Source organism: Leptonotus elevatus, chromosome 22 (genome assembly GCF_054856555.1).
Source record: "Leptonotus elevatus isolate MCC_2025b chromosome 22, RoL_Lele_1.0, whole genome shotgun sequence".
NCBI classification, from domain to species: Eukaryota; Metazoa; Chordata; class Actinopteri; order Syngnathiformes; family Syngnathidae; genus Leptonotus; species Leptonotus elevatus.
The window spans coordinates 8,807,186-8,832,120 of NC_141260.1; the positions used below are offsets into that span (position 1 = coordinate 8,807,186).

Genomic DNA, 24,935 nt, shown 5'->3' on the forward strand with positions numbered 1-24,935 from the left:
AGCTCTAATGTAGTGCAAAGCTCAGTCTACTCTGCACTTGGTTTGATTTTTGTTGTATTTGACTACTCCTTTACTGGCCAATGATAATGGCTCTACTTATTATTTCAGTTCATTGTGAGGCACACGGCCTACATACATACGTACATTCGTGACTGGCTGAATGTTGGCTGAATATGCGTGGCAGGAAGTTCACGTAACTTAAAGGCGCATGTCAAATTTTGGAGTGTTAAAACAACCATATTTATCACCCACACATGCTTAAGAAAAATGTTAAAGGACAGGAGGCACTACTGTGGCACAATGGCTGTTGCCCCTATTTTTCCTGTTTTGTCAAATAATGATGACGGTTTCGGGACGGAAACGTAAGGTTTCTCCTTGAGCGTGACGTCAGGCGTTTGCACGCTCTCACGCTCTGCAGAAGCGCTGGTAAGGTGAAGTGTTTGGGGGTTGTTTCTAAGAGTCCGTGGGAAAAACAAGTGTGTGCGACAGCGGATATAAAAGTGTGTAAAGAGGTAAAACAAAAATATCACCCAAAAAATCAATAATTATCTTAAGCGGGTAAATGAATAAGTCAATTAAATGAAAAAAAAGTAGGTAAGTAAGTGTGTTTTAAGAGTGGGTAGAGATGAAAGTGTCCTAATATTTAACGGAAGTTCTTTTCCATGGGGAGAGATTTTTGTAAAATCTCCCAAACTTTCTAGAGGAAAATAATGTGCTGTTAAGTTAAATTTAAGTAAAACAAAAAAGTTGATTATCTAGAAATGAAAGTTGGTCGATCATTAGTAAGTGGGAATATATTTTTATTGTCTTCTTTATTCATAATTGTTCTTTCACCGTGCGAAAATATTTATTTTTAATCCAAATACCTGATTATTCAATAGAATTTTCCATATGATGTTTGAATACCTAAATATTTGATAGCTGCAGCACTAGAGGGGATGCTATACTGTACCATACATAATATAAATGGATAATGAAAGAGATGACCTGACGCTTGGGGAGGACTGGCCAATTGGGAATTTAATGAGTTTCCCAAATGCCCAGTCCATCCACGGCGACAAATCAAATAGTAACGGCTTGATGCCGGTCGAACAACGAATCGGCATGTTGGACACTGCACCACCGCTCCCTGGAAAAGTTCAGGCTCAGGATTTTATTTTTAACTTTAAGCCCTTGATAACACCCAGTGGTGAAGTCCAGGGTATACGCGGGTATACTGAGTATACCCACTTCTTTTTCAGTCAGCATTGAGTAAGTCAGACACCTATGCTGTTTTCGTGTGTAGGGTGTTTCAGTTCTCCGAAGTGCTTTGGAGAACTGAGACACCCTGGCCTACACACTCCACTCACACCTATCAACGGCAACGTTCAATTGAGGGGCACAAGGGTGGAAGTGCAATTATTGGGGCGCAACCTATATGTCGCAACAGTAACCGTAAACAGCGTTACAGAAGTTGGAAGTCCGTGGCATGTTGCCCATATCTGCTAATATGCGGTGGTTGATATAAATCAATAAAAAAAAACACTTTTTTCGTGGGGGGTGCGGGGGTTGGGGGCCGGTGGGGTGCCTGGCGGGCCTGCAGTGCCCCGTTCTGCTGCGTTGGGTCGGGGGCGCGGGCCGTGTTGGGGCGGGGGGCGCTCCTGCTCCTGGGATTGCTCTTCGGCCGGTGGCCCTGGCGGGGCCCGGGGGTCGTCCTTTGGCGCTGCCGCGGCCTGGGGGGCCCTGAGGTGTTGCGCTTGCTCTGTTCCGGCAGGGGTCGACGGCTCCCCTCTTTGGTGGAGATTTTCAAGCATGCCAGATCCACCACACCAGCATCTACCGAAACTCAGACACAATCTGTTTCCTCCTCAGGTCATTGAATCGGTGGAGGCTGGTGTCTGTGGATCTCACTCGGCTTCATCTGTCCTTCCTTCCTTTTCTCGGTCTCTCCTTCGGTCTCTTGAGGCCTCCCTGATTTTATGTTTTTTGGATTTGTTGGGGTCTGGATGTTTCTTGGGTTGGGGAGGAGTTCTGGTGGGTGGTGCCTGGTCGGTGCTGGATTTCACCTTCCTTGGTTTTCTTTGGTCCCCTCGGGTCTCCTAACGGCGGTGTTCGGTTTAGGTGAACGGTATGAGATTTTTTCTAATAGGTTTTTTTGGTGAGCTAACAAATACACGCACGCACGCACACACGCACGCACGCACATACACATACTCACCCACACACACACACAAAAAAAATAAAAAAATAAAAATAAATGAAGAGCAATGATGATGACATTTCCGAATGAACAATACTGAGCTCTTTAAGAAAAAAAAAAAAAAAAGTAAAGCGTAAATTTCTTCATGTAAATCGTCAGGTACATTTTCAAGATATAAAATTGTACATAATTTGACACATGACCACTGTGTATGAGTTTTCCTTTTTGGATGATGCAAGTGTGATAATCAAACTGTATAAAATGTTTTTTTTTCTTAATATGTGTGCTAAAACATGTGTTCATTCAATCCTTTTCAAGATTTCCATGTGGTAGCTCCACTTCTGCACAATCATATATGCCGAGTGACCACATGACTCAAAGCAGCACTGGTGCATCAGTTATCTGCTCATCACCTGATATAACGACATCAACAGCGACCCTCTCAACAGACAATACCCTTTTACAGTCCAGACCTGATGAAATGGATGAGATGCGTTAGTATTTGTCTAAAAAAATTTATGAATAAATAATGACATGTTTGGTGAAAGTTAAGAAAAACAATCACATTGAAAGATGTTAAAATGCCAATATTCATTACAGTGCTGTAATTTTTTTTCCATCTCACCAAAAATCGAATTACAATTATTGAGTTTGTCATAGACTTGCATATGTCTTTGTTTATTCTACAAATTGGTTATAGGCACAATTTGTAGAGTAGTGAATGTTGTGCAATTCATTACTTTTTAAATTACAACTTCAATTATAATAAACAGTTGTTTTCTTCTATTTTTTGTGTGTTACTACAGCATGGCAAAACGTAGTGGATTCCTGAATTAGCAGCTGACCAGTACAGAAGGCAGTGTTTGCAAACCAATGAAGATAAGCCATACCTAAAAATAATAATAGACATTGGAGAAGACGTAATGGACCAGGAAGCCAGAATCCTCACTTTTTACAAGACTCCCAATATAGATTGGGCCAAACCATTTCAAGCTAAACTAAAAGGTGCTGTAAACAAACCTCAATTCAAACATGTTGTTTTTGAGTATTGTATTCGTAACATGTTTTGCTTTTTATATATTTGCAGGGGTGCAGATAAGTAGCATGTTAGTGCGCATGAGCACCAAAATTACAATAATGTAGTAATGTACTTGTTAAACTTATTTTTTTTTTTTAAGTTCACACTTAAAGCTTTCTATGAACAACCGCTAAGACAGCTAGCTTGAGTAGCCTATCTCCCTGGAAACTGATGCATTTTCATGGAGATGTGGCTGAAGGCGTCGTACAAGTGCTGCCAGAAGGACAGTTATCTTCGCATCACTGTACTGTGGCTACGGCAGTCATTCAAAATATGTAATGACACGAAAGTGGTCCATGTTGCATGTTGCATGAATATTTTTATTGTGGGAGTATAATGCTGTAACAGCAATCCCACATGAACATATGAAAACATGAAAAATACAAATTTGAAGGCCAGAAAACCCATGACCTGAAAGATGGATGTGATTGCTTGTGTTTTTAGGAGATGTGGCCATTGGAGAAGGGGTTAACAGACACTTCTTCAGTATGATAATGCACAAGTTACAACATGGTTTCAAACTTGATTGCGGTAGGTCTTAAAGAATCCTAAAGACACTGGCCCAACTCCACTAAAGTTTGTTTGTTTAAGTTGCAAGGCAAAATAGAACATAAATGTTAGATAATTGACTCATGATTTTATGAAGGAATTACGTGCACCATCCTGGCAGACAGCTTTAGTTATGGTCAGTGATTATATTGCAAATTATTGTAAATTAATCATTCAGCAAATACAAGTTATCATTCAGCTATACTATGAATAACTAACAACAGACAGCATAGCCATAACACATGACAAATCTGTCAATCTAAAGATTAATACACAATCATAGGCAGGAAATTGCAATCATGTGGTTATTATTACCGTATTGAACATAAAATGGCAAACCCCATTAAAAAATGATTATTGTTTTTATAGGAACCGCATGCGGCACTGTGCTGTTTGAAGGCCAACCAGATCATTTAATTCCTGCCACTTCCCAAGTATTTGCACAGAATGACCTGTTTGTCATGGCAGGAAGAATGATTGGGCATTCTTTCCTTCATGGGGGCCCTTGTCTGTTAGGTATTAGCCCAGCAGTAATTCATGTGTTGCTTGGTAAATCACCACAGACAGCGACAATCATGTTAGAAGATGTGGCAGACATGGACATCGGGGAGACCATACGCCCGGTAAGTACGGTAAAGTGCAAGGTTATCCATTGGAAAACATTGTCATTCAATGAAAAAATATGGACTATACTTTTACTTTTTAAATGTAATTTATTGGAAATAAATGTGCGGTATTTTCTTTTTAAAGCTGTTTGAGAATCAAGAATCTGCTGGAAAGGAAGAAACAAGTGAAAAAAGAGGACTCAATGAGTGTCAGACAACGGCTGTTAATGACCTGGCATTGGCATGGGACATGCCTATATTAACGGCTAGTAACAGCACCTGGCTCCTTCACAATCTACTTCAGCATGCAGTAAGTGTGGCTGACTAGCGTTATATCCATCAAAAGTTGTCCTACTTAAGTGTCTCCTATCTAACAGTATATCATGCTTTGATAAATGTACATTTTACACATTACCTCTGTATATGTAACTGGATAGCCGATAGGCCAATTCCATATTATTACTCTCAAGAAATGTTTCTCGGCATACAATCCTATAGGAGGATCTTTGATGAAAAATGTTTGCGCATGCGCGGTTGGTTGTGTGACAGAAAATGATAGCGGGCTCAGTCGCGCTGTATAGATGAGACGTCAAACAATATCGCCCATTTCAAGGCGAGGAACAAGTCAGGGTGGCTGTTGATCATGCTTTGGAACACCTGAATAAGACTGAAAAAGAAATATGACTTAGTGTTTTTTTATAGCTACTGCACAAACTCGATTTCTTCGTTTTTTAAATCCTCTCCAAATAACAAATCTATAGGCTCAAGTAATTACCGGTAATAAAGTGAGCCTCACAAACCCTGTCAGCATCAACTGGAAACCAGGCTTTGAGCATCAAATTATACCCTCCTGATATCTCGCAGCCATCACAATATGTCACAATGAACATTATGTCACACACGATCCTCGAATATATTTACCGTATTGAAATTGGAGAACATTTGATTTACGATGTTTATAAATTTATTAAACATAAACAAGAGGACTTCAGACATTTTACAACTTGCCTTAAATACATGTATACATTATATGCTTAATGAGGGTTGTAGGAGGAAAATTGTACATTTTTTAATAAATTAATTATAACTAACTCAACAAAAGATGCCTCTGCCAAATCTAATATTGGGGTCTAAAGAACTGAGCGATAAAAGAAAAAAGGGGTCGTCAAAGCAGCACATACTGTCCAGTGTCCACTTGTTAAAAAATTGTGACCACCTTGCCACACCTGCCTCCCGGCCCGACACTAAGAGCCTAGGAGCTGTATATGTCTAATCTGTATGTATACCTATAGTATATATAGTAGTCTTCTCTCAGGATGGGAGAGGTAAGATGGTCGCCCTGTGGCTCCAATGGCTTGCACGGTGTGTATGGGCGATCGGCTGTACAGCAATATATACAGACCAGTGTTTGAATGTGCACAGAGTAATAATTGAATTGAATTTACTGCATGTATATATTTACTTGGAGTCCCTTCATCCATACCTCACTCACCCCTGTGATACTTTAGGGTGCTCGGCCGAAACTCCCGCCAACTCAAACAGCTGAAGCAAGGACTAAAAGAAACCCTCATTATGCTGTTATTGGAGTCTCGACCCGATGCAGTGGCATCAGTTTTTCCAACAGAAACAAAGTCTGAGTGCAGTGTGGAGGTATTCAATGAAGCATGTCTAGGATTCTAAAATGTCTGTAATTTTCAAAATAATTTTTTTTGCATGGGAATTAACTGGAATTTATGGGAATGCAAACGGAATTCATTAGGTCAAGATTGACCAGATAACTTAATTACACTTTTTTTTAAAGGTTGTGCGAGTTTGAGTGAGCCTGCTCATGGGCATGTTGGGGGGAAGGTTAGGGTTTTCTTTGTGCTGTACTATGGATGTTTTACTCACTCAACGCTTTTGAGTTGCAATGTAATGTATGAAAGGAGCTATATCAATTTTGATTTGATGTGACAGTCTGGCAAAACAAAAAAATATTTATTTTTTCATTAGGGTTAGTTCAAGGTTGCAAAGATGTTTGCCAGACCCACCACCCATCCATCCATTTATTACCGCTAATCCGGAGTCGGATTCACGGGGGCAGCAGCTTTAGGAGGGAAGCCCAGACCTCCTCAGCCACTTGAACCAGTTCCTCCGGCTGGATCCCAAGGCGTTCCCAGGCCAGCCCAGAGACATAGTCTCTCCAGCATGTCCTGGGTCGTCCCCGGGGTCTGCCGCCGGTGGGACATGCCCGGAACACCTCTCCAGGAAGGCGTCCAGGAGGCTTCCGAACCAGATACCCGAGCCCCCTTAACTGGCTCCTTTCCACGCGGAGGAACAGCGGCTCGACCCTGAGTCCCTCCCGGATGACTGAGCTTCTCACCAAATCTCTTAAGGGAAAGCCCGGACACCCAACGGAAGAAACTCATTTCGGCCGCTGTGTGGCAGACACTCGCAAAGAAATTTCAACATGTTCATTATTCCTTTGCGATTTACATAGAATGTTTGGTGCCGTAAATATACTTTGCAAGTGTCTTGAGAACATCTTTGCAACCTTAGAATAAATAATAATTAAAAACTGACAACAAAGAAAAACTCGCTACATGCACAGTCCCTTGCATGCAAACCTTTGACGCACAGTTAGATACAACCTTTAAGCCCATATCCAAATGAGAGGGAGAGTGTTTGCTTAGGGTTAGGGTTATATTATTGAATATTCGTCATCATATGTTCAGTTATGCAAACATTTTTAATGTTTTTTCCTTGTTCCAAGGAAATTTTGATTTGGAATAATTTTCAGTGAACAATTCCAACCTTGAACAAAGTCTGATGAGAAATCAACAATCACATGTTCTCCTCAGCAGGATACACATTTCATTGTTAGGCTGTTGAGACCACAACATCAGCCTTCACACAATTAACACCCCATGTGTGGATTGACCATATGTATAAATTAGAGAGAAAATTGTAAAATAGAATGAATTGGTTCAATGCCAACTATGGTGCCATAATGATTGTCTCATTTGCTGTCCTAGGTTGTTTTGGACCTAATCAAATGGCCTGAGGAATCTGGGTTGGACGATGAAGATGGTTACTCCGTTGACTGTAGATGTAGAATAATGGGGTACTTGCGTCAGTTTGTGAGGACAGGTAAATTACATGTTGATATTTGTGCACATTTTGTAATGCATAAATGCAGATTTTCAAATGTGGTTGAAAATCAAGGTTTTTTTAACCATTTTTTCTTGTTTATGAACACAAGTTGTATTATGAGTATTAAGCATAAGCATACACATATTGCTACAAGGCAGAATTTTAATTTATAGATACATCTGTGATTTGATTTTCTTAAATGATCATCCTCTAGCAGGGATCACTTTTTTTCCCAGATGTTGCAGAACCTGTTTTTTTCTCAAAAAAAGACTTAAATTAAATTATAAAAACAGTTATCTAATTGATTATTGTTACTTAATTCCACTTTTTTTCTCTCCTTTTTTTTTAGAGTCTCAAGAGAATCTTAAAAGACTCCTGAAGTTCTGGGTGGGATGGGAGATACCCATGCCAGATATGAAAGTGGAGGTGGTGAGAGCGGAACATCCCACATCTTCTACATGCTTCCAAAACTTAAAGTTACCTGGCCACTACAGCCATTACACAGAATTCAGTGACCATTTAAAGAACTGCATCGCCACAACTGATACTGGTTTTGGTTTGGTATAGATCAAAATCTTTATTTCATTACTTTAAATAATGTAGTTCTGATGTTTTGCTAGATAGGTTCTTATTACAGTTCATTGTCAATTTGTACGAAAAGACAATATATAGCACTAAATTATAAAATGTAATTTAGTGCAGGCAGTTTTAAACAAATAACAGCCCAGAAGCGCTTGGCTAGACCCTACACATAGTTTATACTGTGCATGTAGTTCACTGCAGCCAAATAATGGTCTACTCCCATGCGTGTAGAAGGTCCTGCTGGATCCACAGCAGCATGGAGTCCAGCCAGTTCTTGAGGTGTCAAAGGGCAGTCAGTTTCAGGCACATAGACACAAGAGTCGGTGTTGCTGGACACAAGGCCACTACTCTCCCAGTTTATCAGGGGGATGTTCAAATCCTGTAGTTGATATGAAAAACAATTCATTGTCTACTGTTTAAAGTAAGTTTTGCTTACCAATTTTTTAAAAGTACTTACAACATCATTAGACTCTTGTACATTATAGTGCAGTCCCATGTGCCACAGTTGGTTCGGGGTACGATTTCCCTCGCTGCTCATGGGATGACTGTCCCAGCCATCTTTAAAAACATCAAGCTGGGCTTGTAAGCGAGGAATGAAGACATAATGGCAGCAGAAAAGGTGAACACTGCTGGACAGGTCCAGGAGATCATCTTCCTCCATTTGGTGCAACGCAGCATAGTAGAGGCAAGTGACTGCTGTGTAGACATCTCGCCAAAGACGTTCAATTTTGTAATGTCAATGTAATTGTGCCCCCCCCCCTTTTTTTTAATTAAAGAAGACATATAGATAACCTTTTAAACCATGTAAAAGAGTGAATCATATTTGGACAAACAAGCAACTGGGTGCAACAATTAATCAACTACTTGGCTATCCAAATAATTATTTAATCATTTTTGAGAGCATGTTTGAATTGTTCTAAATCCTTTTAAATTTAAGCATTTCAATGGCAAATGGTTGTTTTTCTGTTATCAACAAAAAAAGTAGTTTAAAATGATTAATGCAGTTTCATAAATGAAACAAACATTCCATTAATTTCAAGTAATGAGAAAGTAAGGGTGATTAAAAAAAAGAACATAGCAGAATTCTTTACCTTTATTTTGTACATTATTACTATTTGTATGTGTTGGAATGTCACCTTTGAAAATTAGATGTTGCATCTCAAGGGGATATCCTATAAAGCTACAAATCAAATGAAAATTTAAAATCATGCGATATTGCAAAAATGAAAAACTGTAGCTTGGACTTGTGTCGTAAATAGCTTCAAGTTTTTAGGTTTTACAAGTGTTAGTGTTTACCACTGGCAGTAAAGACAACCGTAAGTTGCCAATGTTGATTGCAACTGTTACTTGGTCTTTCATGTAATTGATATTTGATGGAAGTGGTGGAACATAAACTTTGTCTTTAACATACCACCACAAGAAGAAAAAAATAAAATCACACACACAGAGGTTCTGCCAGGCCAATTACAGCCATCGACTGCTAAGTGAAGTTTTCATTCAGTTCATTCTTTTCTCTTTTTCAAATAGGCTAGATGTTGCCCGTGCTGGTGGTGGCCACATTAACCACTTCAAAAACAAGAATAATTTGAATGTATTTACATGTGTCTAACCGGAAGTTTTCTGTGTTGTTGTTATTATTATTTTTTAATATTGCATAGATTTTGGCGTATTCTTTTTTTACTCACCCTGTAAACTTACAAGGTTATGAATGTGGTAGTTCCATAAAAATGAAGTGTCTTCTAAAGTACCTCTGATTATGCACACTTTTCCCTGCAATGAAACCAACTCCTCTTGTGGAGAACATCAGCTGGGCTACATCCACATTTTCCACCCCATGGTCACCACGAACCCTTAAGAAAATGTAACAAACATGAGAACTCCTATTAATTATGCATTACACTTCACTGAAACAAAAACCTTAAAACAAGTCAATGGTTAGAACAGGTAGATTTACACTATTAAGGGTAGGATAGGCTAGGTGATGATGTCTGACTAACCTTTGAGGTAAGCCATACTTCTCAACAGCTTCATTGAAGAAGGCAAGGGTTGTGGAGGCTCTGTTATTATTTGCAACAGCAAGATACATTATCTATGTGAGAAGAATGGAATTGTCCCATTGTGACTTCAAACAACTGTACTTTTTATTTTCAAATGATCAAAGTACGTTAACAATAACAATATCAATTTTAAGTGTCAATTTCAAAGCTCTTAACAAATACAATTTCAATAACCTTTAACAGTCATGTAGTAGTTAAAACAGGATTATATTTAAAAAGGTAAAATGCAACAATAATACTCAATGCAATTGGTGTAATGGCACTTGAGAATATCTCATTCTCTACCTTGCATCTGTTTTAAGAGATTCCATAAGAAATGAGTCTTTATAAAATGTCAACAAAGAAAACATGTAATCTAATTCTCAGACAAAGAGTGCCAGCGAAGTCTTAGCATAAAGTCACAGGTAACATGATGGAGTTTTGATTTGTTACTGTAAGTGCAATTAAAGCTTTTCAACTAAAATGACTGTAAGTAAGAGTATTACAGTACTATTATGTTACCATTGAAGAATACAAATGCAAAGGTGCTCCCAAAGAAAATGAAACCGATTTCTGAGGTAGCCATCCTAAACTAGTACTACAATCTGAAGGTCTTCAAAAACAAAAAACAACTAATCACAATTGAAATGCCTGATTCAATGACAAAAAGTTTATACGTTTAAAGGGAATATCCAATTATTTATACCTTCCTTGAGAAACCATCGATTCCTCCAAATATCACCATATTGTACCTTCAATGACATTTGAGATAAAGAAAAACATTAGGTATTATCACTTTTTTGCACATAGTTAAGTCATGTACAGGTAATATGTTTTGATTTGAAAAACATAACCAACCTTATAAGTTTGTGGTTTGTGTCTATATGCATCAGCGATCTTGGGCCTGGGACAGAGTATGTTCTGCGAACAACACACCTCAATGCTGACATTCTCAGCACAATTCCTGCTGTGTCAACCCTATGCATCGATGCACGAATCCTCTGCCACTGTACACGATGCCCCTGTGCCCGCAACAATCCCATCATTAATCTGTACCCAGCATGTGGGTTGCAGTGGTGTGTTTGTGACACCAGGTTGTCAAGCTCATCATTAGTCAGTTGACCGTACAAGGCCCTAACAGACATAGCCCAGCTGTTCATGTTTCTCTGCAGCGTCCACCGAGAAACTCCTAAAAGTCTGGCAATGTACGCTGCAGATAGCCCTATGCTGAGGAGCTCCGAAACATATTCCCTACATATTAAAATTTTTGGACAACCAGGTTTTGTTCTCCCCACAGGAACCGTTACATGAAGCTCCATTTCATCTTGGGCAGAGAGTAGACCATGCACATCAGTAAGGGCTTCATACACTTGCTGAGGGATCTGAATTTGGTTAGCTAGTGCACTCAGTAAAACCATGTCCTGTGAAATTATAAATTGTAGATAGTCCAGGTCCAGAGGGGCACGCTCAAGGGCAGCCGATAGTCTGTTATGGAGTTCGGGCCAGTAAAAGATTCAGCAGCAGTTCCTAGAGAGAAATATAGGGTGTCCATAACATGTTTACAATTTTTAAAACAATATATTACAAAGGCAGTTGTTGAGATGTCTTAAACAGATTTGTTTTATTTTAACCAGTGTTTGTTAATTAAAGTATTCATTCATATTGAATTTATTTGTTTCAGATACTGTGTTGATGGATGGTAAACCTGCAGCAAACATGGCAACAAATCGAGTACCGTTTTCATGTGCTTGGTGTAAATGATGATGCCCATATAGAGGTCTATTAAATTAAGTTTAAAAAAAAACTCACACAAATGAAGGTACTTAAAATATCTCAAAATTGTTATAATTGTAAAGAGACTTTTGGGACACTCTGTATAGGTCGTGTGTAATGTGCATTATTATTGATTACATTATTATGCAAACAGGAAGAAATAATAACAAAAAACACACCATTAATGTCAAGGCAGTAGCGATATTCCGCTCACCTGCTGCTGCAGCGAAGAGCTGTTGCTCTGATCGGTCATTTTTCTAGAAGGCAAAACAAGATAAAGAACACTATGGAGTCAAATGTGTACATACATAACATCGATTGGGTGCATCTTCCCTCCAGTACCTGTCAATGGCGCATATGTGAGCTACATGAATTTGTTTGTTAGCCAGCTAACTAATACAAGAAATAACAATTTTAACCAACACAGGGGAGCAGCGCACTGCACCATTCTTGGCATATAATGAAGTAGTTTAGTTGTTCATTGTTGTCATATAGCCACAATATTCCAAAGCATGAGATGCAATTACGTCCGTGGCGCCAGAAATGACGATAATGACTAGACTGCTTTAGCATGAAATCAAATGCCAGCTAGCTAGAAAGCTAAATATGTGATGCTAATCATAAAAACTGGTTGGATGACCATCGTCAATATTTGAAAGAATGATGAAGTAACATAATACTTACCTTGTCATAGCAAAAACCAAAAGAGACTGAAGTATTCTTAATATGTATGTTGGTTGGCGACGATGTGTCCTGCTTGTATCCTTCCGCGAGTCCCGCCACCGTCGTTCGCTAAACCAATGAGGTTGCGCTCCAATCCGCTCAAATCCTTCTCACTTGATTGGTCAAAACAACCCTTCATTACACCAGAGCCCGCCCCCTTCTTTACGAGTACAAATCACGGCGCTCTACAAGTACAAATTAGTTTTGCTCCATTTGTAGCGCGACAAATGGAGCAAAACTCACGTCACTGAACAGCAGCAGAAAACCCACTTGTGACTCCTAGTGGCGACTTCTTTGACTACAAGTTGTCATTTCTACAGGTACAAATCACAACTTTTACAGATACAAATTTATAGTTTTTGTACAGGTACAAATACATTTTTGTACAGATACAAATCATGACTTTTACAGGTACAAATTTGTTTTTACCGATACAAATTTGTTTTACACATACACATTTTTTTTTTACAGGTACAAATTTCTTTTACAGACACAAAAAATTTTTTTACAGGCACACATTTTTTTTACAGATACAAATCACGACTTTTACAGATACAAATTTAGACTTTTTTCTACAGGTACAAATTTTTTGCACAAGTTAGTTTTGCACCATATTTACCTCCATATTTGAACGTTGTGTTATCCGGCTGCTGTTTTAACAAGATAGGTAAAGTTAAGTGCTAGACATGGTAGCCTACATGCTAACTACACCTGCTAGCGCTAGCTAGAGCTAGCAGATCTCACTTTAAGGTTTTAATGTGCAGTAAAAGAAAACAAAAACAAAGAAAAGTTTGAGTAGGCTCTAAATCTCAATTGTGTATAGCCCTCGTTGCTACAATATACAGTAAGGCTTTTGTCTCGTCTATCGTCGTCGTGGTGGGGGTGGGGGAGGGGGGCGTCGGTTGTTGAGTGGCGTGTCCTGCTCGATCGTGTAGCGGAGCGGCGCAGATGAGGGATTTTGGAAGTATTTTACACTGTTAAATGACCTTCATTGATTGACTACAGCACACATTTGTAAATTGTCAAAGCTGCCTTTATTTTCCCCCTTGAAAGATTACCGTTGGTTTCTGTAGCGATCGTTTTTTTCACGGCCATCCAGAATATCCATCCATTTTGCCAAACCGTTTCACCTCATGGAAATTAATCTAAAAGAAAAAAAAAGTAACAATGTTATTACAATACCGTTTTCTTTGTTAATAAGTAAACAAGGAAGTCTATAGTGGATCCATTTTTTCTATTGTTGAGGATTTATTGAAGGCTCTGCTCACCCCATCCATTATTTATAATCAATGAACTATACAATGTGTGATGTTACTATACTTCAATTGATGACGGTTTCTTATTTTTATTACAATGACACCACTGCCTCATTAGACTCAATGTACATTTTTAATGTTTCATACACATCTGAGATTAACTACAAATTTTATCTTGAATCTTTTAGCGATCCGCTGAGCACTGTGCGAATTGGAAAGCTGCTGACCGTGATACTTGGATTTCAAACCTTCAGCACCGCCTTGGACTTCCACCTCATCTACCTGCTTCCATCTTGCCCTCAAACAACATAATACATATATAAGATCTACATCACAGAGTCTAGAACGCAAATACAGCTGAACTTGCACTCAACAGCACATTACAAACACTCTAATATCATTACTTTACTATTTTGTTGTGTTTAAATTTATTTTCTTTTTTACTGCCAGTTTACTTTTGACTTTGTCTTGGGAAGTTTTTTTTATTTTATTTTTGCTTACAGTAAAGGTAGCTGTAGCAGCATGCCGCGGAAGGGGAAGCGTTCCGAGGCAGCCAAGCGCCGATGGAAGAAGCTGGACCTTGCTGCTCCGGAACTGAGCCCAAACATCGCACCCCAGCAGGTACTTTGCCTCTATTCAATTCTGCACTTGGCGGTGGTGTATTCTGTGTTGAGTTATTTTGAGTCACACTGCTAGGTCCTCAATGTGCTGTATATTTTGTTTTCAGCCTCGGTCCCCACCCTCTGCCACCAGTGATGGGACCACGATGCAGTCTCCAGTGAACAAGGTACGAGTTTCATGCCATATTTTAGCAAGAGTTTATAATTTTTTTATTACTATTACACTTTTTTTTAATATCCTAAACATTTGCAATGTGTATTTAGAAGGCCAGAGTCCGAACTTCAGCTCCAGCCAGTCGGCTCGCCACTGTGGACGCCCGCTCCCCACCGCATATCTCTACTGTGGCTGCCCACCAGGTATGTTCCACAGCAGGCAAAATGCAATTAACTTTGTTAATGTGCAATACACATTATTTCCGGCTACAAATATAGAGTCAAGCAGAAAAATGTAAAAAGCAGTCTGTGTATTCAAGACACTCAATAGTAATGTAAAAAAATCCTTTATTAAAAATGGACTACCAACATGTTTCAACACAAGATTGTCTTCACCAGGGCATAGTTTGACAAATATAGTGTATGACTGAGCGATATTTGTGCATTGCTTTATTCATGTCAAACTAATTCTGAATTTAATTGTGATGAAGTCTGTTTTTAACAAGATTTCAAAAATTTTACTGATGTCGAAAATAAACTCACTAACATTGATCACAAATTTGTGAGATGCCGAGCCCGGACACAGATATTTCACATGGTTTCTTTTAAGTTACATAGACCAGATGTAAATAATAATAACTAAGACGGTTATATTTAATAACTAATGTTTTGTTTTAGACTTCATGTCTATCTAAACAGTGTATGTCATTGTTTTGTCATAAACATATTTCTATATACTTCCTTTATACTATAATCTAATCTGGTACAATCTGCTGCCTTTCTGCTCATGTATTTGATCAGAAAATTCTAGCAAAATTGAGCAATTGTGACTGTATTTCAGACACAAACAAAAGTATCAGTTAAGTCCTTGAATGTCTTTTGTGATTAAGAATTTCATTAATAAACCTGGCCTGAATTAACATCACTTGTATGTACAAAATACCTGGTCAATTTAAATTGAAACTAATTTAACCATTACAACCCATGTTTGCTTTTTACTCTGCATTGTGGTGACTGCACATGCCTACAATTGTGTAATGTCTATGCTTTATGTTTTAGGTGTCCCCTGTTTGTGCCAAGGCTCTGGTACCAGGTCAGTCATAATTTTAATTGCTTTTGCAGCAGTTTTACAATCGATTATTTTAAACAATTCCAATATTTTGCAGGTTCATATACACTCAAAGTGGAACATGTACTTGTACTGTGCATTGTCAGCAATTGAAGTTGAGACTTGACATGGTATTCTGTGTGTGCATCATTTTAGGCAGAGGCACTGGCTGGCGCCACAGAGTTCGGGAATGGCCAGTTTCAGCTGTGACTGGGCGGAGGCACAAACTGGTCATTCCAGCACTGAACCAGGACAACACGGTATGTTTTATAATCAACTCTGCCTTTATAACAAATTAACAACCTTCATTTGTGTCTATTTTTTTAAATTACTTCTTTCCTTTTTTCAATTACTACTTTTTTTTTTCTTTTGTAATAGTTTGTCCTGGTTGTTGGTGACTCCCACCTGCGAGCCATTGCCGATGGGGTTGTGAAGATGCCGGAGGGACGTTTCTCGTTTGCCGTGATGTCCACCCCGGGTGCCAGGGCCTCCGAGTTGCGTGCTGAGGTGCTGAATGCTGTTCTGCCTCGGTCACCCGAGGTGGTCTGCATTTTGGCTCCCAGCAACAACTTGGGCCGCCCCATCGCTGAGGCAGCGGCTGACTTTGGCCAGCTCTTGCACACCGTCTGCAGCCGCTGGCCCAACGTAAGTTCACACATTTCCTTCATATAGATCATACATTTAAATTTCAAGTATGTACTTGCATATGTCAAATATGTTCTGTTTAAAATACATTTCAGCCTTTTCCCGTAGTTAAACAGTTAATGAATATTGAAGGATGGAATATGAATGAAAGTTCATCTTGCTCCAGATGTATATTTTACAGTTTTAAACTTTGTGCAGGTCGTTGTGCTGGACTTCCCCCCTCGTCTGAACGTCGAGCTGGCCCAGCAGGACCTTCTTCGCCAGGAGTACAACCGGGTGGCAGCACTTATGGGTACGTTCCATGTTGAAAATTGTTTTCACACACAAAGTTCTACTTTTCTTTAAGTCACCTCCTGATCTGATTTCATTGGTGTCTCAGCAGGGGGGGGGGGGGGGGGACTCTTGAGCTAATAATGTTTTTTCCTTTGATACTGTAGGTATTCGCTACCTATCTGTTGCTGGCCACTTCCCGCTGTCACATCTTCACTTGTGGTGTAGAGACGGGGTAAGTACATTAGTTGCTGCAAAAAACAAACAAACATTTTATTAGTGCTCCTCCTATCAAAAGTATGTTTGTAGATGTATAATATTTTTTCTGATCATGTCTGGAAGGTACACCTCAGTGACAGCGATGGGATGTCGGTGCTTGCGCGGTTGCTGTGGGCTGCCGTCAACCTGCGGATGGAGAGGACTGCACCACCTGCACCACCTGCACCGGCTGCTCCTCAGCGTTCGCCACCAGCTCGAGTGTTCAGACCAAAAGTGGTTGTTAAGGGTGAGGTCACTGCGCCTCAGCCTTCCAACCCTTTTGACTGGACACTCGTCGGGAAGGCCAAGGAGGTAAACGCAAGCCTAACATGTTTTTGAGAACCTCCTAACATGTTTTTGAAAACCATCTAACATGTTTTTGAAAACCTTAAATTTTATGAATGTGTGTGTTGCAATAATGTCACTAGTCATTTCAGAGCAGCTCGGTTGTGGACTCTGAGGTCACCTGTGGGCCCACTGGGTGGATGGGCACTCTCCAGGTTTGTGATGGTGATCATGGATTCATTCAGCCTTTTAGCTTGGCACATGTTAAATTTCAATTTCTCTATTTCTTTGTTTGTTTTGTTATTTTACAGTGCAACGTCCCATTGAACCCTCTCTGGTTCAGCCCACCCATGTTGGAGGCGATGGACAAGCTGTCTCCAGCTCATCTTTCCAGCCCTGAGTACTGCCCAGTTGTTCCAAAGGACAAGAAGGTATTTCAGTTTTTCTTTTTTGTTTGCCCGTTATGTTTACACATCTATCTTCATGACAAAAAAAAAGTATAGGTAATTGTCCATTCTTGTAGTAACAATGCTTCGCAGTAAAAGCAAAAAAAAAAAAAATATATATATACATATATATTTATTTATTTGTTTTTGCTCTTTCTTGTTAGGCATCCACCGCAGGGCACAGACGACAGCGGCCAGCCCATAAGAGCACACGGAGAGAGCACCAGGTTTGCATTGCATTCTTATCAGCCCTGAGAAGTCTTACTTAAAATCACAAACAGAAATTAGTGACTCTTCACACAAGTGCTGTGTGTTAAAGAATTATTGTTTGCTTGTCGTTTCAGCCAGAGGAAAGGCCAGCCCCTGCAGAGGTCACTTCCAGACCATCATCCCCCTGTCGTCCTGGGACTGAGGTAATTTTTTTATACTCACAACATTAACCATGAACATATGAAATGTTTAAAATTATATTAGTTAGAATTTAAGATAATTAAAATGGTTTCAATCATTTCAGGATCCTGCTGTGGGACTTCCTCAACGCACGCTATCCGTGAGGGCCACACATTCACAGATGGATGAAAGGTACTCAAGTTTTTCTCGCAACCACCAGTGTACTTGTATGGCTCTCACTTTCTTGGCCTTCCATGCTGAGGGGTTACAGTTTAATTCGCTTGAACTTGACAGAGTGCTTGAACACGGGGACTCTCTTTACGTGGGTGCTAAACAGCAATTGATTTTGGACCATAACTTTGGGAATGATCACTTGACTGTCGAGGAGATGCCAAAACAAGTCATGACGGACACCAATGTCTATAATGTACAGATGCATGAGCTCAGCGTTGGTTATGTCATAGATGACGGTCATTCCCAAAGAGACTAGGGATTGTCTCTTGGAGCTCAGCTTGAGTGCTTGTCACAAAATGTCACTCATGCTTTCTTGATTGTGAATCCAGAGTGTTTTGCAGTATTCCGTGACAGATCAGGATACTTTGGGTTATTTGATTCACATTCCAGATCTGAAATGGGCTTGCCACACCCAAACGGAACTGCAATTATGTTGACTTTTTCTCACTTGTGTGGCTTGGTTGAGCATTTGCGTGAGCTTTTTGAAGGAAATAGCCGGTTTGCAACATATGAGTTTGTGCCAGTCTCTTTTCATATTGACGGCAGTTCCATTAACACGCATCGGGATTCTACTACAACCATATCAAAGGCAAAGGAAGAGCTACTAATTGAATTAGGTGATTTCCCAACTAAAGCGATACAAATAGTGGTCGGTATTGTTCCAAATCAAGAGCTACATAGTGCGGTACATGTTGTACCAAATAGCCACGCAAGTCAAATTAATTACAGTCAAAATATTCCGGAACCTCAGCAAGGACTCAAACTGCTGCATGTTAATATAGATGTTTCCAAATTGAGTAAAAGTCAGCGTGCAAAACATTTATATAGGAAACGTCAACACATTCGTAAGTGCCAACGACAACTGTCATCTAATTCTAAATATCACAGTGATCTGTGCTTTAAGGAAAAAAAGAAGCTCTATCAGAAGAATAGATACAACAGTGATTCTGCTTTTAAGGCAAAACGGCAGCAATATCTGATTGATAAATACCAACACGATCTTGCTTTTCAGCAAAAGCGGAAGATATTGATGAAAAGGTACATAAGAGAAAAATACAGAAATGACCTTTCTTTTAAAAGTAAACAAAAACATTACTTGCGAGAGAGGTACAGGGAAGACCTTTCTTTTCAAAGTAAACAAAAACAATACTTGCGAGAGAGGTACAGAAATGACCTTTCTTTTCAAAGTAAACAAAAACGATACTTGCGAGAGAGGTACGAAAAAGACCTCTCTTTTCATGGTAAACGAAAACATAACTTGCGAGAGAGGTACAGAAAGGATATATCTTTTCAAAGTAAAAAGAGAAATTACGTGCGAGAGAGGTACCAAAAAGATTCGGCTTTCAGGCTTTCTCATATTAGGCGCTGTTTACAAAACAAAAAGGGCAGGCGTGATTCAAACGCGCTGCAACGTATTCGCCACAAGTTAAATTGTTCTGTGAAAATCAAAAATAAATATAGTCGCGTCATTCCCCAGTGTCAGGAAATTGAGCAGGATCAGGCAAATGGTGTAGTAGACGTCTCTGTGGAATTGAAGCAGGCACTCGTAGATCCAGAAATGGAAGCCACCATCGCTTCTTTCCGGGAAAGGGTTCGGCATGGGCCTACGTATATCTGCACAGTGTGCCACCGTGCGCTTTTCCCCAATCAAGTAAAGCGTTGCAAACGAGCCAGATACACCAAAAATGTTGATGTGGCGCTTGCGTGCTTGACAGGCCAGTTTGTTCACACTTGTAGTTGCCCCGCCCCATGTACCGTTCCTCAAGAACGGGTGCAGGAGTGGATTTGTCATACCTGTGACAACCATCTGTTCAGAGGTGGCATGCCACCCCAGGCGGTGGCAAATAACTTGGCACTGGCGCCCATTCCCGAAGAGCTGTCGGAATTAAATGTACTTGAACGACAGCTAATTGCAAAAATCATCCCTTTTGCAAAGATTGTTGCGTTGCCCAAAGGACGGCAAAGGGCCGTACACGGTTCTGTGGTGTGCGTTCCATCAGAGATGGAAGCCGTAGTGAACTCCCTCCCAAGGCCGCGCAGTGAGGCCCAGCTTCTCCAGGTGAAGCTGAAGCGCCGCATTGTGTACAAAGGTTACCAGCATTTTTACACTGTCAACATGACAAATGTCTTGGCAGCGCTGAGGACACTGAAACGCATTCATGCAGAATACAAAACTGTATCGATAGATGAAAGCGCTCAGTTTGAAAGTCTCCAAGAAGAGGAAGACGAGGGGGTAGGAGGAGAGGACATCCCTGAGGCCGATGCACAGCCAGAGAGCAGCGACACCCCCGCAAACAAAGAGCAACAGACTCCCCAAGAGAGCAAAGAGGAGCTCAGGCCGGGCTTGACACTCGACACCTGTATGCAGCCTCCTGACATCGCGCAGGAAAAGCTGTCATATGGGGACGGCATATTTAGCATCGCTCCTGCCCAAGGAAACAAGCCGGTGGGATTTTTTGCCGTGCCAAACCTCGAAGCCATGGCCTTTCCCGTTCAGTTCCCAACAGGACAGAATTCACTCGATGAGGCGAGAGAAATTAAGCTGTCACCCAGTTTGTATTTCAATGCAAGGTTATTCTCCGTTGACACTCGATTTGCCAAAGATCAAAGTTACCTTTTCTTTGCGCAGTTTGTGACAGAAACGCATCTGGCCACCAACAGCATGTCCATTCAGGCCCGCAAGGGGACAGCCCTCACTTGGGATGGGAAGAAGATTTCAAACCGGATGCTTCAGGACAAAGACGAACTGGAGAAGCTCATCCAAAGAGAGCATGCAATGCGCTTCATGCAGCCCTTGAGAGGCACGCCGGCTTTTTGGGAGGGTGCCCTTAGGGACCTCCATGCAATGACCAGGCAGTTGGGCAAGCCCACATTCTTCCTTACCTTTTCTGCTGCGGAAATGAGATGGCCTGAAGTAATCGAGGTCGTCAAAGCGCAGCAAGGCGAACAAGGGGACTTTTCCCATCTCGACTGGAATGCCAAATGCGATGTTCTTCGCAGCAATCCGGTCACAGTGATGCGCCTTTTTGAGAAAAGGATGGATGCTCTTATGGCATTCATCCTGTCTCCTGCACAGTCCCTGGGTCCGGTAGAAGACCACTTCTATCGTGTAGAATTTCAAGCCAGAGGAAGTCCGCACGCTCACATGCTGCTCTGGATTAAGGGTGCGCCAGTCATCGAAGAACCCGACCTCAGATGTTGTCAAGAAGCCATTGACTTAATCGACAAGTACATCACTTGCAAAATACCAGACCCGATTGAGGACCCTGAACTGCACGACATTGTCACCAGCGTTCAGGCACACAGCAAAAAACACACAAAGTCTTGTCGGAAAGGAAACGTTTCTTGCAGATTTGGGTACCCCAAACTGCCGATGGACCAAACCACCATCACGTTGCCATTCCAGACGGAGACTGAAGACGTCCCAACGGACAAGAGTGTGGAAGGCCAGCATAGGAAGCAGGCGGCCAAATCGGCGCGCCTCACCGAAAAACAAAGGGAGGCTAAAGAAGAGCTCAAACATATCAGAGAGATCCTCATGGACGCGGATGTCCCGCAGGACTTGCCGGAGCTTCTCAAAAAGGCCAATTTGACAATGGACAGCGTCACTAATCTGACCTCCGGAATGGTTGTCATGTTGAAGCGTGCTCCAACGGAAAGCTGGATCAATGCTTACAACCCACATCTGCTGCGGGCATGGAACGCCAACATGGATATTCAGTACGTGCTCGACGTCGCGTGTCTCATGTACATGATGTCGTACATTTCCAAACCGGAGCACGAGATGTCAGAGTGCCTCACGTCTGTCGTCAAAGACTTGAAGACAAAGCCTCTTGTCGACAAAAAGGACGAGATGAGGAAAATAATGGCGGCGTATTCCAAGCACAGAGAGGTGAGCGCTCAAGAAGCGGTGGCGCGGACATGCAGTCTCCCTCTGAAGAAGTGCTCGCGCAGCGTAGTTTTCATCCAGACTGCTGAGGATGGCGTGAAATTGAGTCTACCCATGAGTAGACTGAGGACCATGCATCCGGACGCAGACAACGTGTGGATGTCTGGTCTGCCAGACAAATATGTGGCAAGACCTAGAACGGCAATGTTTGAGCGGATGTGTCTCGCCGAATTCGCATCCGAATACCGGGTCGTCTACGGTCAGCAGATTGAGGGCAAGAATGTCATTCCCCTCTCACACGGCAAGGGATTCATCCAGAAGCGGATTGGAAAAGATGCCGTCATCAGATTCACTCGCTTCTCAATCAAAAAGTATGCTGAGAAGTATTACAGGACCCATCTTAAATTGTACCTCCCCCACAGAGACGACGCCGAGCTCAGGTCTGAAAACCTCAAAACGTACGAGGAGTTCTACGGTGCCCGGGAATCAAAGTTCGGTCGGGTGCGGGCTATATTCGACCGCAATCGGGGGCGGTACGAAGGACGGGGAAAGACCGTGGACAATGCCTTCGAAAAATTGAAAGAGCTTCGTGCGGTTCTCAACGCGTGGAGCACTTTTGCGTCGGAGGTAGAAGCAGAGCGTTTGGAGTGTGCCACCGAACGCGAATCTAATCCGTTACAGGAAGACCCGCAAGATGAGGTTCCGGCCTACCAGGACGCTCCTGGTAGCGGCGCGGTCTTGCCGGCGTTTGAGGCGCCAAAGTTGAGCGCCGAATTTGTGAGGAACATGTACCGCAGTCTCAATGAAACGCAAGCGTCCGTCTTCTACGCTGTTCGCGAGTGGTGTTTGAAACGCGTTTCGGATCGTCTCCTCGAGCCCTTCTTTTATTTGATCTCCGGAGGAGCTGGCTGTGGTAAATCGCATGTCATCAAGTGCATTTACCAGGAGGCCAGTAAGATTCTCCATCAGCTTCCCAGGTTCCGCGACGAAGCGGATATGGCCAAGCCTGCTGTGCTGCTGACGTCGTTTACTGGCACGGCGGCTTACAACATCTCAGGGAAAACGCTTCATTCCCTCTTGAAACTCCCCAGGACTCTAAATCCTCCTTACCAGGCGCTGGGGAATACGTTGGACGCATTGAGAGCAACCCTTTGCAGCGTGGAAATTTTGATCATCGACGAGATCTCCATGGTCTCCAAGGAACTCTTTGCCTATGTCCACCTGAGATTTCAGCAAATCAAGAGCAACAACAGACCATTTGGGGGTATCTCCGTTCTTGCAGTTGGGGACTTCTACCAACTGCCACCCCTTGGAAGGTCCAAACCCCTCTGCGTTTCTGACAACGATCTTCTTGACCTCTGGACAGATTTTCAGATGGTCAAGCTTACTCAAATCATGCGGCAAAAAGACGACGTCGCTTTTGCCGAGCTTTTGAACAGGATCAGGGAGAAGGGGAAGGCTGATCCACTTGGCGATGGTGACAGGGCGTTACTCACCACGGCTGTCACGGATGCGCGAGACCTCCCTGCGGATACTCTGCATATCTTTGCCACCAATAAAGAGGTGGATAGGCACAATGCAGCAACTGTGGCTGCTCTCAAATTGACTGTGGTCAATATTCCCGCAGAGGACTACAGGAAGAGCCCACGGTCGGGGGCGATGGTCACCGTGACCAAAGTGATCATGGGGTCGAGAAGGGATCTACCGGATGCCCTTCAAGCTGGTGTAGGAGCACGGGTTATGCTTCTTCGGAAGTTGGATGTCGAGGACGGATTGGTGAACGGGACCTTTGGCACAAAGGCAACATTGTTCAAAGCGCCCCAAAGGGGTCGGCGGAGAAAGTGACCTTGCTCGGACTGAGGCTAGACAATCCCGAAGCGGGCCAGAAATTGCGCAAGAAAATTCTGGGGCCGACGGGTGACTTGGTCTATATCGAAAGGTCGGAGGAAAACCTGGGCATAAAAGGCGTGGTCAGGCGGCAATTCCCCATGAAGCTTGCCTTTGGATGCACGGCTCACAAAGTGCAAGGCATGACGATGACCTCTGCAGTGGTGTCTCTTAAGCGTGTGTTTGAACCTGGAATGGCCTATGTTGCCCTAAGCCGCACGACGTCACTTCAGGGATTGAGGGTCATAGACTTTGACGAATCCAAAATCTACGCCAATCCCAACGTCACGACGGCAATGGACAGTATGACGCGCGCTTCTTTCCGAAGTACAAGACCATTGTTGTACTTTTCCAAAATGCCGCAAACTGCTTTTCCCACCTTGACCATTGTTCATCACAACACCGAGGGGCTTCCATCTCATATTGACGACTTAAAGTCTCATCATGAGTTGAGGCTGGCAGATGTCCTTTGCCTCACTGAAACTCATTTGTCTGGATCCTTCTTCCCCATCCATCCATCCATTTTCTGTACCGCTTGTCCTCACAAGGGTCGCGGGGGTTGCTGGAGCCTATCCCAGCTGGCTTCGGGCAGTAGGCGGGGTACACCCTGAACTGGTTGCCAGCCAATCGCAGATCCTTCTTCCCCCCCCTCCCTTGCAACTGGAGGGATGCAGCACTTTTGTGCGCAACAGACAAGTTTCGTATTCAAATAGACTGGACATGGCCCAAAAAAAGGGTGGCGGAGTCGCAGTCTATTATCGCGATTGTCTTCGAGCGGAGCCCCGTCGGTTTATTCGGAATGTGGTTGACCTGGAATTTGCTGTCATCAGGGTTGAC

At 42.1% G+C, this 24,935-nt stretch overlaps 1 long non-coding RNA gene across 1 annotated transcript; it reads left to right on the top strand.

The window, feature by feature from the left end:
• The first annotated feature begins 16,681 nt into the window (after positions 1-16,681).
• On the top strand, positions 16,682-17,200 carry LOC147155485 (uncharacterized). The gene is made up of 3 exons (XR_015092268.1): positions 16,682-16,731; positions 16,877-16,944; positions 17,052-17,200. It is a non-coding gene; the product is annotated as an uncharacterized LOC147155485 (long non-coding RNA).
• The last annotated feature ends 7,735 nt before the right edge of the window (positions 17,201-24,935 follow it).